Source organism: Sciurus carolinensis, chromosome 8, assembly GCF_902686445.1.
Source record: "Sciurus carolinensis chromosome 8, mSciCar1.2, whole genome shotgun sequence".
Lineage (NCBI taxonomy): Eukaryota > Metazoa > Chordata > Mammalia > Rodentia > Sciuridae > Sciurus > Sciurus carolinensis.
In genome coordinates this window covers 102,310,725-102,324,595 of record NC_062220.1, presented here as the reverse complement: position 1 = coordinate 102,324,595, position 13,871 = coordinate 102,310,725, and the positions used below count along the sequence as shown (strand labels likewise).

Genomic DNA, 13,871 nt, shown 5'->3' with positions numbered 1-13,871 from the left:
CCTGAATTTTGGAGGGGATACATTCAAACCATAAAAAATGACAAATGTGATTTAAAGAAGCATTTTTAATATCTTCATCTGGAAATCTTTGGCATTGGCAAATGAATGTCACGACTGGACTTTCCCATTGTCCCAGTGGACTTTCAGTTCTGTTCACACCAGGCCTGCTTCAGGAAATGAAATAGCCCTTCAGCAAAGCATTTCCTTGTTAAAGACTTTTTTTAAGCCAAGAACTAATTGCTTTTCCTCAGCAGCTGAAGCGAATACTCTTTTGTCAAAGTTGACTTTATGACATTTGTTTCATTGAGGCTATGCTTATTGAAAGACTGTATATAATTTACTACAAAGAATCCTCAAATGAATAATGAATATTGCCAGAAACCAGGTTGGATTTCTAAGGCATTGTTTATTTACCTTTTTTTTTCTGATTTTCAGTTAAATGATACAGTTATATTTGATGGAGTATGTAGTTCTGTCATTAAGAAGGTAATAGTACAGGAATTACTAATTATACATTCGTTAAAGATCTTCCTTTGAAATACATTTAAGAGGCAATAAAAAGTGACTGTTGGGTGTGAAGTGAGTTAGACACTCTGTGTGTTACCTGAATGTCAAATGGAAACCAACAGAACAATGTACACAATCACAGCTACATGTTGGAAGGACTCTGGTTGAATGGTCTATGGCCTGCATCTTGGGTTATCCAAGCCAGACATCCAGTCCTATCAGAACAGGCTTGTCTGGAGGATCTTAGCCATTTATATGCAGAAGAGGATCAAATTGGCTAACACTGAGACTTTATAAATAGTAGGACTGTTTCTCCAGCCTGTCTTCATTCTGTTCAGCGCTAAAATTCCCTGGCAGCATATAACTAATGAGAATGGAAAAGTACTGTTTGCAGAGATTTAAACTGGCTGACTTGAGTGCTCCCATGGTGCCTTGTCATCAGGGGTTGCACTTGCTGCTCTTGAGGGTGGCTGTCCTTTCCATGTTGAACTGTTATCTCAGGTGATAAAAACAGCAATATTTTGACCAAGACCCCAAAATGGTCTCCAGTAAAGACTCTTTTGTCATTGTGAGAATATGATCACATCTTGCTGAGCAAGAGAAGGATGGGCCAAGGTGTCTGCCTGGACTCGAATAGTCTAGCCTTGCGTTTCAATTTTAGATAATTGGACTGAAATAGTCTCAGGCAAGAGTGTAAAATGTCAGATACACATGAACTCTGTACTGCTTCTGTAGTGGAGATGTTGTTTCTCCCACTTTACTGATGAGCAGACTGAAGCTTAAAGCTAGAGATGATTAGTCCAACATTGTACTCCTGGCCAGTAGTCCAGCAGGGATTTTGACATATCTATGCCCTTAAGAACTAAGTGGTGCTGCTTCTTCTCTTTTATCTGGAACACTTCAGAGATGTACATTGTCTTAAATCTCACATGTAAAGCTCTTTGCCATGGCTTTTCACTTCCTCATTAGGGAACATATTGCTTCCTGGAACTTCACAACAGCACAGAGCTACTGAACCCAGTTCCCAAGCTTCATATATGCCTGTTCCTGTTATGTTAATCTGGCCAGATGCACCTTCCATTGTGTACATCTGTGGGGATACACACAACCACCCCTCCACCCCTCCAAGAAGCACTTTCCAAGGGAGATAGTATTGAAGTTCAGCAGATTGAGAAGGGAAGAGCAGCCAGTCAGAAGGAATAACCTGTGCAAATAAATGATGGCATTAAAGGAATGTTAACATTTCTGTATTCCTGGGGAAGAGAATGAACAGGAGCCACACTTTACATTTCTACACTGTGAAGACCCAGATGCATGCTGAAGAATTGGAGTTTTGTCTTTAGAAAGTAGGATAACCACAGGGGTCTATAACTCAAGAGTGTTTTGCTCTGTTTCTATAGGAAATTAGCAGGCAGAGTGGATAGGGGCTCCTGATACATATCAGAACACTACTGTAGGGTTCAGGGGTTATCTGTGCAAGTCACAGGAATAATATGTTCTTTGGAGTTTGTGGGGCATCAGGAAAGGTTGGTCAAAGGCAACCAGGTGCATGTGGTGGTTGGAAGAAGGGGAAAGCCTGGGAAGTCCAAGGATAGGGGCATTGATATCAGCTGTTTTAGCAGTATCAGCTGGACAGAAGCTATAATAAGACAAGTTTGGATTTGAGGCTTAGAAGTCCCTTGTGATGGGCAGAGAGGTGTAGTGGAAGGTAGGGTGAGGAGAACATGACTCAAATCTTTAGCTGAGAAAAATAAGGAAGAACGTGGTGCAGCCTGAACAGAGGATGGTTAAAGAAGAGTTGTGAGTCTTTTTGTTTGATTTTAGGGAAGGATGAGGGTATGAAAAGCGTGATGATCTTAGAGATAAAGGGATACCAATGGTACAGGACCACTAGAGGTGGAAGCGGGGGCCCTTCACAGGCCCACAGGACTCAGCATTAGTATTAGGGGTGCTTACTAATTAATGCCAAAATGTGTTATGTAAGTGTTCAAAATTAGGAGTCTGTCAAAGTAATTTTTCTCTTTACAAAAAGGATTTACCCTAAGATTCCATTGAATAACAAATTACTGAGTTTGTTGGGAATTTCTCTTTGCAAATGTGAAGTCATACCCTGAATAATGATGTTTCAATCAAGGAAGAACAATATAAATGATGATAGTCCATAGGATTATAAGGCTGAAAAATTCCTATTGCCTAGTGAATGTATAGCTGAAGAAGAGGCAAGGGAAAAGGAAACTAGGAGAAGAAAAAGAAGAACCTCTAAGAAAATTTACTGAGGAGGGTTTAACAGATGTTTTTGTAGACCTCAGTGTTATGGTTTGGATGTGAGATACCTCCCAAAAGCTTACGTGTGTGGCAGTGCAAGAAGTTTCTGAGGAGAAATGATCTGGTCACAGCCTTAACCTAATCAGTTAATTAATCCCTAATGGGATTAACTGAGTAGTAACTGGAGGCAGGTGGGGTGTGGCTGGAGGAAGTGGCTCATTGGGAGTGTGGCTATGAGGTATATATTTTGTATCTGGAGGGTAAAGTCTCTCTCCCTGCTTTCTGATCATGATGTGAGCTGCTTTTCTCTGCCACACTCCCCCACCATGATGTTCACCTCACATCGAGCCCCTAGGAATGGAGCTGTCTTCTATGGATTAAGACTAAGGCCTCTAAAACCTTGAGCCCCTAAATAAACCTTTCCTCCTCTACAGTTGTTCTGATTGGATCTTTTAGTTGTTGAAAAAAGCTGACTGAAACACTCAACATGCTGCTGTTTAAAAACATGACCCCAACACCCACAGATTTTCATTAGTAGAGAAGAGTATTGATGGTGCATTATCTGCTTATAGCAAATCTATGATGCCCAAAAGAAACCAGGCAAACCCCTATGGACATATTTCTGAAAAGAATGCCACCTCAAGAAGAGCCTCTGGGAGGAATTCTAGAAGATGTTGTCATAGGAAGTGACAGCTGCATGCATGATACTACCCCTGAAGACCTTCCAGTGGGACAATTATGTGGAGGTAGAAGACAGTGATAATGATAATCATCCTGACCCTACGTGTAGGCCTAGGCGAATATGTGTGTTGTGTCTTAGTTTTTAACCAGATTTCAAAATATAAAAATAAAATTTACATATTTAAAACAGATAAAGCGTTATTGAATAAGGATATTAACATACGATATTTACTTTTGGACAACTGTATAATGTGTGTTTTAAGCTAAATGTTATTACAAGAGTCAGAAAGTTTTTAAAAATTAAGTTTATAAGGTAAAGTAAGTACAGTAAGCCAAACTTAATTTACTATTGAAGAAAACATTTATAAACAGTGTAGCCTAAGTGTACAGTGTTTGTATAGTCTGGAGTAGTGTGCAGTAACATCCTAGGACTACATATCCACTCACCGCTCACAGACTCACCAGAGCAACTTTCAGTCCTATAAGCTCCATTCAGGGTGAGTGCCCTAGGTAGATATACCACTCTAAATCTTTCATACTTTTTTTTTTAATATGTATTCTTTTGTAGTTGTAGATGGGCACAATACCTTTATTTTATTTATTTATCTTTATGTGGTGCTGAGGATTGAACCCAGGGCCTCACACGTACTAGGTAAGCACTCTACCAGTGAGCTATAACCCCAACTCCTTGTATTGTCTTTTTAGTGTAACTTTTCTATGTTCAGGCACACAAATACCATTGTTATACTTGCCTGTAATATAGTTTTGTAGCCTAAGAGCAATAGGCTGTACCATATAGCCTAGGTGTGTAGTAGGTTCTATCATCTAGGTTTGTATAAGTACACTCCTCAATGTTCACACAACAGAATGATGCATTTGTAAACATTCTTTTGTTAAGTATCTTGTGACTATATGTCAGTGCCTTTTATGGTTTAGATATTAGGTGTTCCCCAAAAGCTCATGTGTGAGACGATGCAAAAGGATTTAGAGGTGAAATGATTGGGTTATGATTGGGTTATCCCTATTAATCTGCTGATAGGGATTAACTGGGTAATAACTATAGGCAGGTAGGGTGTGACTGGATGAGGTGGGCCATTGGGGGTGTGCCTTTATGCTATATATTTTGTCCCCAGCGAGGTGAGCTTAGTCTCTTTCTCATCTTCCTGATTGTCATGTCCTGAGCGGTTTTCCTCCTCTACACCCTTTTGCCTCAGTGTTGTGCTTCATTTCAGACCCAGAGCAATGTAGTCAGCTGTCTGTGGACTGAGACCTCTGAAACCATGAGTCCCCCCAAAACTCTTAGCTCCTCCAAAATTACTCTTGTCAGGTTTTTTGGTCATAGTGGTGAAAACGCTGACTAAAACAGTGCCATATCTGTACAAAGATCCTCAGGGATTGGGCATTTTATCCCATTCATAAGAGTTTTCTGTTCTTTACATGTACCTTCCTGAGACCTGGGGCACATGGGTGGAGGCAAGGTTTGTAGGGGGCAAAAGTTATTTTATATGAGTGACTTCCCAGATAAAAGGTGGTGGGTGGACACAAAGGGCTGCTTTACCTCTTTTGTTGGGTCTGGGAATAGGTGATATAACAAGGCAGTAAAGTGAGAAGGTGAAAATGGTGTTTGGGGTCCTGCACCTGCAGACACTGGCCTGAGTCTTCCTTTTCCAAAAACATTGTTCTCAACACACTGGATTTTCTTTCTTTCTTTTTTTTTTTTTTTTTTTGGGGTGCTGGGGATCGAACCCAGGGCCTTGTGCTTACAAGGCAAGCACTCTACCAACTAAGCTATCTCCCCAGCCCCTGGATTTTCTTTTTGTAGAAAAAAATGCTTGTCTTGTTTTGCGATAGCTTTTCATGAAACAGAGGTATCTAAGTGCATTGCTCTTAGATGAATGCACTGGGATGTCACTGTACTATAATACCATAGATTTTATTCTTGCATTTCAGCTGCACAGTTTTATTTACAAACACGGGCATTTCAAGGTATAATGAGAGGAGGCTAATACCCATAAAGAAGGCTGACCTATTATTGACACCTTGTAGGAGAACTTGACTGGGCCTTGAACTATTGTGGGGACTCCTCAGCACTGTCTGGAGCAGAAACCAGGCTCCAGATCTTCACCAGGACATTTGAGGACATTGAATTAAATAGCATCCAGCTGTTAGAATTCCAGAGATGTTTTTGTAAATTAGAAACAAAACTCAGATTTTGGTTTACTTTCATCTTGTTTAATGTCCTAGGAACCCTGTTAAAAACAATACAGAAAAAAAAAAGCAACACAGAATGTCTTCTAGAAAATCAATATACAGTTTTATTGTACCTATTTTGTGAGTTCTGTTTTTTATATTGGCTATTCTAGTTGTATGCAAGGTGAGTTGGAAACTGTGCTAGGTGTGTTTTGTTCTCTTTTCTAGAAGAATTGTAATTTCATATGGGGCTCACATGACAACTATAGATAATCCCATGTGGCTGTATAAATTAATATAAAACGAACCAGTGAACAAAATGACTGCTCTGTGTGTTTTGAATAAAATGTGACATTTGATGTCATGATGTTGAGTGAGAAGGACCTATAAAGAAAAGGGAAAAATCCCTGCCCCACTCCCTCTCTCTTTAGTTAGGGAAGAAGTTAAGTTTTGATAGAGGCTTCAAGGCAAGAGGACAAATGAGCTGAGACAGGAACAGATGGGTGAGTCAAGGTGAGCTTAGAGCCCAGTTCCTACCATCACCTGCACTTGGTTTCTAGTATTCTTGGCTCTGTCCCTTGTTCCCCAGGTGTACACCCCCACACCCCATGTGCATTCTTAAACCTTCAGGCTTGTTCCATTTCTAGACTGGTGCCCTCAAACACTCTCCAGACCCACACTCTTCAGCATTCTGCTATCCACTCTCCACATGGCAACTGTACAATGACTTTTTAAAAACAATCAAATAATATTACTCCATTTCAGCCCTACAGTGAAGTCACTTTGTGATTAAATCCTGAACTTTGATTTAGAAAGCCCTGCACTGATCTCACCTGGTATGACAGCCTCTCCTCTTGGACCATAATAATATTAATAGTATCGATAATCTACATTGATAAGACTTTTAGTTTGATGTTAACAAAGGTAATGGCAACTGACACTCTTAAGTCAGTCGCTGTTCTGAGCACTTTTAATCTACTTACTCATTAACCCCAGGAGCAGTTTTGGGGCTTGGTGTGGAAATGGAGGCATGAGCCCACAGTCACAGTGGGTTGGTAGAAAGCTGGGTGCCAAGTCATTACTATAGAAACCAGGGGTTTTGAGGTGCCACTCTGTCACTTTTAATTAACTCTTGAGTTCGTGAGTTCTACTTTTATTTCCTCATGTGTCCCTGGCATCTACAACCGTGCAGACACCTGGCAGGCTTTGGGCTAGTGCTTACGGATGGCAAGAGGGGTAGTCTGATGAACTGACTGACTGCAGAGCCCTCTCCTGGAACCCTGGGATCCCAGCATGGGCAGGGGAGGTTTGCCCTTGGCATCAATGGGTGCCAGCCCAAGGTGGTGCCTGGGTGGAGTAAATGGGGCATGACATGGCTTTGGGCAGGTTGCTTTCACTGCCCCGTGTGCCCCATATTCCAGTCAGAGTAGATTGGTGCTATTTGCTGTGGTAAGCAGAACTGAACAATGTAAAACTTATTTCCCCCCTAGCAGATTAGGTTACTGTAGATACTGAAATTCCTCCCAGAATTTGATATTCCCCAGGGGGGAAAAAAAAGACCATCTCACTATTCCATTTTGAAGTAATTTAGGCTTAAAATCCATCATTGCTGTACTATGAGTAAAGTTAAGAAACCAATGTAACAGTGCCCTCCACATACTAACAGTTATGAAAACAGAACTTGGTTATTTATGGAACGCCCTCTTAGATCACTTAATAATTTCACCCCCAAAAACAGCAGGAGCAGAAATAACCACCTTCTAGATAAAACAAACTTGCTATGTCAAGTGCCATTAACAATGGCAGCCAGCGGGGAGTTATGCAGAGAGAAAATAGCCCTTTTGCTTTTCAGAATTGGTGGTACTGGGGAAATATGGAAGGCAAAGGAGGAAAAGAGTAAATATAGTAATCTTGAGTTGAAAGTGATACTAAGTCTTTCTATTTGGGACTGTGACTCAATATCCAGTACAGAAATCTAATTGACCAACTCCAGTCTTACTAATCGCCTCAACTTGGTGAGAGAGAGCTCGTGATATGGTAAAAACTTGTAAGCCTCACAACTTACAAGTTGGGATCACTGTTGGTCTCATTTTACAGATGAGGAAATTGAGGCTTTGAGGAGATTAAAGGATTTCTTCAGATAACACAGCACAACTGAAGCCCAGGATTTGAAGTCTGGGCCAGCCTGACCCCCGTGGCCTGAATGGTCCTGGCTTCAGACCTAGACCTTCTCCATCTCTCTGAATGTTCCTGATTTGATTTGTCTGGCGTTTTCTCATTATTAGATCAGGGCTGTGGATTTGGGAGTAGGAGCACAGAAGGGCTTGCCCCTCTTATCACTTCACATCGGGTGCATGATGTCAATACAAGTTAGTACTCTGAAGTTAACCTGGATCATGTGACCAAGGTTTGTCTACAGGTACCTGCACCATCACTTGACTTGTTTCTGTGTTCTTCTTTCTTCATTGGAGTATTATTTCCAGCCCCACATGAGGGCAGGGAGTTAATCCATCTCCTAGGAGGATGGAGCGTTTTCAAGGAATTTGTGGGCATATGTTAAAACTACCCAGTAACTGACAAATATTTTTGGGTAGATACTTAAAGGTTATGCATATACCCTGTTTCCCCTTAAATTCCCTTGCATTGGACATCATTAGCTAGTCATTCAGCATTATTACTATGATAGTCTTAACAACAGTGATTTCCTTTTTCCCTCATTCTTCCTACATTTTAAGTTGGTGCTCTTCTGTAAGAGTTTTGTGCCCTTCTTCCTATTCATTTTTTAAAAATTTAGTTATTTATATTAGTATGGGTTTATGTTTATATTATTCAGTACTATATTATTTATTTTGCTGCTCATATTGTTCCAGCTTTGGCCCACCTGGGGGCCTCCCGTGCCTTTAGACATTCTTTCATCCTCTTTTATCTTCAGTACTTTCTTTTTGACACAGTGAGATCCTCTGAGCTCATTTTGTGTCTTCTTTGTTTCAGTCCAGAACCAGCCATTCTCCAAGGAGCCTGATTCCCTTTACGGGGCAACAGTATTAAGAAATCAAGGACTGGGCACTTACAGGACTCATTGCTCCTGCTTCTGGGCCCTGACCATGGGCCAGTGAGGACATGGGTGTTCTTATTGCCCCAGTGGCACACAGGTCTCTTCTCAGAGTAGGTGTGTTTCTCATGGGTTGGTGGTTAGTAGGATCCTGTGTCCTCCATTCCGTGGTTGCTATGCATACAAGTCCTGGGATTTCTATCTACTTGATGGTGAAGAGTGCATCCTGTCCTGCCTCTACCCATTGCAACTTACCTGCTACCTTTCCTTTTTGTTCTTCATGGTGTGGTGGTGGTGGTGGTAGTGGTGGTGGTGTGTGTGTGTGTGTTTATTGGTACATAAAAGTTATACAGAATAGAGGGTTTCATTGTGGTATATTCGGACATATGTATAATATACTTCGATCATTTTCATTCTCTAGTACCTGCTTTGCCAGCTTTTCCTCCCTCTCTCTGCTGATCTTTACCCTACTGGTCTCTCTTGTATTTTCTTTTTTTTTTCTTTTTTTTTTTTGCGGTGCTGGGGATTGAACTCAGGGCCTTGTGCTTGTGAGGCAAGCACTCTACCAACTGAGCTATATCCCCAGCCCTATATTTTCTTTTAAAAAATTTTTTTTTAGATGTTGATAGAACTTTTTTTTTAATCATAAATTTACATAGGGTAATGTTGTTTGATTCATTCTGTTATTTTTTCCCTTGCCCCCCACCCCTCCCACCCCTCTTTTCCCTCTATACAGTCCTTCCTTCCTCCATTCTTGCCCCCCCAACCCTAACTCTAACCCTAACACTAACCCCTCCCACCCCCCATTATGTGTCATCATCCACTTATTAGCGATATCATTCGTCCTTTGGATTTTTGAGATTGGCTTATCTCACTTAGCATGATATTCTCCAATTTCATCCTTTTGCCTGCAAATGCCATAAATTTATCATGAACTTATTCTTTTTTTAAATATTTTTTAGATGTTGATAGAACTTTATTCTTTTATTTATATTCTTTTATTTATTTATATACTGTGAATCAAATCCACTGCCTCACACATGATAGGCAAGTGCTCTACCACTGAGTCACAACCCCAGTCCCCGTCTTGTATTTTTATGAGGTCCCTCCCACCACCCCCTTTTTAATTTCTTTAGCTTCCATGTATGAGAGAAAACATAATGACCCTTGACTTTCTGAATCTGGCTTATTTTGCTTAACATGCAGTACAGTTCTATCCATTTTCCTGCAAATGAATTTTTTCTTTTTTTTTTTTTAATTTTTTTTAACTGAATGGACACAATGCCTTTATTTATTTATTTTTATGTGGTGCTGAGGATCAAATCCAGTGCCTCACACATGCTAGGCAAGTGCTCTACCACTGATCTACAACCCCAGCCCTGCAAATGTATTTTTGAGGTACTCATTTTTAAGCAGTGCTTGTAATTTTTGTTAGTTTGTTCATTTCTCCATAGATACTAGATGGTCTCTGATATGAGTCTCTTTCTGACCATGTGGCCTCTTCTTTGCCTCCCTCCTCGCCCCTTCTGCAGTGCATCAGGAACTGCAGTGCTGTGTGATGAGTTTTCATGGTCAGTGGCTTTCAGACTTTGACTGCAATCTGCAGTCATCGTGAGAAATGCATATTACAGGGCTCCCAGGTAACACACACCTGCGTATTGTTGTTTCACAAAACAACTTGCTCTTTTCTCTGTGCTGTGCATTTGCACGTGTTCACTCCATTTTGTTCTGTTCTATTCCACTAGGGAGATTTTATACAGAACACTGTTCTGAGGCATACATCCTCCAACGGTGTCCAAAAAGTTTATGATCATCTTGTTCTAGCCCTCTCGTGCTACTACTGGGGGAGGGGTCTGAATTAGGACTAGGTGTAGGATAGGGGTGTGGATTGGAACTGATATTGGGGTGGGACTCTAGATCACAGACTGTCTAGGAGAGGACAGTCTGTGAGGCTGTGATTTGAAGGAGGGATTCACAGGTCTGAGATGTAAATTGTGGTTAAATCGATGGATCCTACTATAGAGTTGATGAATCTTTGGGAACATTTGAGCCATGGCCTGAGCTAGAGACTTTGAGTTCATGAGGGAGTTTGGATTCTCTTGCAGCTGTCGCCATACCCCACCTCCCACTCTGACCCCCCGTCTAATGCTGGGCTACAGGCACCTGTGCTTTCTCTGCCTCCTCTACTTCTGAGAAAGATGTTTTTGAGAAATAGTGCTGCTGGGGGTTTTGAAAGCTTGAGTGGTGGTACTTTTCGCTGACTTGATTTCTCACTTTGGACTTTTTGGGAGTTGAGTTAGTAAAGCTGGTATTAATGTTTCTGATTTTGAATGAATAAGAAAAGAATATTGAGTTAAAGACAAAGGTACATCATTCAAAATTCTTATATCAAGATATTTATGGAGTATATTGTCTAATTTAAAAATATATGCTTGTAAAAAATTAGAATGCGGGCTGGGGATATAACTCAGTTGGTAGAGTGTTTGCCTCGCAAGCACAAGGCCCTGGGTTCAATCCCCAGTACCGCAAAAAAAAAAAAAAAAAAAATTAGAATGCCTTGTTAAAATAACACAATTTAAGAAAACTTACTATACAGACTTCTATATTTAGTTAATTAAAATAGTTTTATAGTAAATATTGGTTGACTTTTTGCTGATTTTGGCTGACCCTCTGTAGATCGTCAAGTATATTTTCCAAATTTACAGTTAAGACTATTGATTTATTCATGGACATATTATGAATGACTAAAAGTACTTTGCTTCATTTTAGTTAAATATAGACTCATCTATTATTTTTAAACTGTTGCTATAAAATTAAAAGCATATTTCCAAAATATGCTTTCTGTAATAAATTTTTAATAGGGTGAGCTTCCCTTACTGACCAATAACAGATAATCTCCTGGGCATGCAGGTGGCTTGATAGGACAGGAAGGCTGTCCTGGCCCCTGGAATTTTGCCTGCATGAGTTGAGGACCCTGTCCAGAGTGCAGCAGCCTGGCAGAGGCAGTTCAGAATAAAGGAAGTCCCAGGGGACTCTCCTATGTGTTCCTCAGCTAGACTTTACATGGCATAATATAGAAGGTCAACAAAGACAGAAGTTGATTCTTTGAAACATACAAGTTTATCAGAATAGACAAACTTTTGGTAAATCTGGTCAAGAGAAGAAAGGAATCCACAAAGAAACCAAGGTTGAATGAAAAGGGGGTAATGAATCATAGCAAGTAGAGAAGGAAAAAAATTATGAGAGCATCTTCTTGGTAGAAAATGGATGAAAATCCCTTTTAGTCCTTGAGGAAGGAAAGAGTTGTGAGGATTAAAAAGTGTTGATATGAAAGAAAAATTGGTGCATTTGATTGTATTAAGAGCTTGCAAGATATCTTAAAGTATAAAGACAACTTGCAAAGTAGGAGAAGGTATTGACGAACTATGAAACCAATGAAGAATTCTTATCAAAATATATAAAGAGCACCTACAAACCAAGGAAATTACAAACAAAACATCAAATGACATGAACAAGATTTCACAGGTAGACATATGTGGCAAATAAGCATATGAAGACTTGTTCGCCCTATCAATAAGCAAAGAAAAGTGAGTTAAGACAATTCTGACAGACTGGGGTTGTGGCTCAGGGATAGAGCACTTGTCTAGCATGTGCAAGGCATTGGGTTCAGTCCTCAGCACCAAATAAATAAAATAAAGGTATTATTTCTATCTACAACTAAAAAAAATTTTTTTAAATTATCTTAGAAACAACAACAACAAAAGACTATACTGAGAGCCAGGCATAGTGGTATGCATTACCACTACAGCTACTGTTCAGAGGCTGAGGTAGAATTCCAAGTTTGAGGCCAATCTTGGCAACTTAGCAAGACGCTATCTCAAATAAATTAAAAAATAAAAAGGACTGGGGATGTAGCTAAGTGGTAGAGTACCACTGGGTTCAGTATTGGGGGTTGGGTAGGGAGGAAGGCTACACTGAGATACTGTTTTTATGTTTTATAATTGGCAAGGTTTTACCAAGTCTGACAGTATGAAGCATGGCTCTTGTGGATTTGCAGCATTACTCACATTGCTGGTGAAGGTGAATAAGGGCAGTCCCTTTGAAAACGGAATGATATTATCCCTTAAAGTTGGACATGTATACACTTTTGACCCAGTAGTTCTACTCCCACATGTGTAGCCAGGACAAGTTCTTCAGATTTTCAAAAATATTCAGAAAGGAGGGAATAGCTAACGAACGCCCACGAAACTTTCAACCTGCTTCATCACTTAGCAACATGTTATGGTTCCTGCTTCATCTTTCTCCCTACTCCCAATACATTTGTTGATTTTGTTTTTGATAGAACAAATCCCAAACATCACTTAATTTCACTCATAAGTACTTTAATAAAAATAAGAACTTAAATTTGATCTGATTATCATAGCCTGAAAGTTTATAATTCCTTAAAAACATCTGATACCTAGTCTGTGTTTACTTATTCCTGATTGTCTCAAACATGTCTTTTTGTACCCCCCCACCCCCCCCACACACACATGAACATCCCAGCAAAGTCTAAACACTGAATTTGATCACTGGATCTTTAAGTCTCTTAACTTAGATTAACTTCTTTTCTCTTCTTTTATCCCATGTCACATATTTGTCAAAGAAAGTTGTGACTGTCTAGTATAATTTACCAGATTCTGGTTTGGTTTGTTTTGTGTTTATGGTTTTGGTGCCCATGTTTTACTTGCCCTTATCTTTCCTACCAGGTTAGTCCTGCAGATGTGAATATATTTTAGGCCCATGTTTAGAGGCAGGAATACCTTCTAGTTGGTGTGTGACATCTGGTGGTTACAGACATTTTGAGGCTGTTCTGGGTTAGTCCACCAGCAATTTCCCTATCAGCCTTTCACCTGGTGCTTAGCTGTAGAGAAATGTTTCCAACTCATTGTTTTTATCATATATCACAAGGTGATCATTTTCTCATCCTGTTTTACTTTCTTTGTTTATGGATCAGGGGACCAAAGCACAGAGAGGCTGAGTGACCCACTCACTATCACCTGGTTGTGCACAGCAACGCCAGATTTGACCAGGGTTTGAATTCCATACACACACAGCATTCTCTGGGCATGTGAAGTACAGTATTCAGGGGAAACCATTTGATTGCTCAGCGACTGGACTGACTTAGAGGCATTGA

At 40.2% G+C, this 13,871-nt stretch overlaps 1 protein-coding gene and 1 non-coding gene across 4 annotated transcripts in view; both read left to right on the top strand.

Moving 5' to 3' along the window:
* Nudcd3 (NudC domain containing 3) overlaps positions 1-13,871 on the top strand; it is a 103,408-nt gene that overhangs the window by 44,160 nt on the left and 45,377 nt on the right. The window lies entirely within an intron of this gene.
* On the top strand, positions 11,151-11,224 carry Trnaa-cgc (transfer RNA alanine (anticodon CGC)). Its single transcript has one exon. It is a non-coding gene; the product is annotated as a tRNA-Ala (tRNA).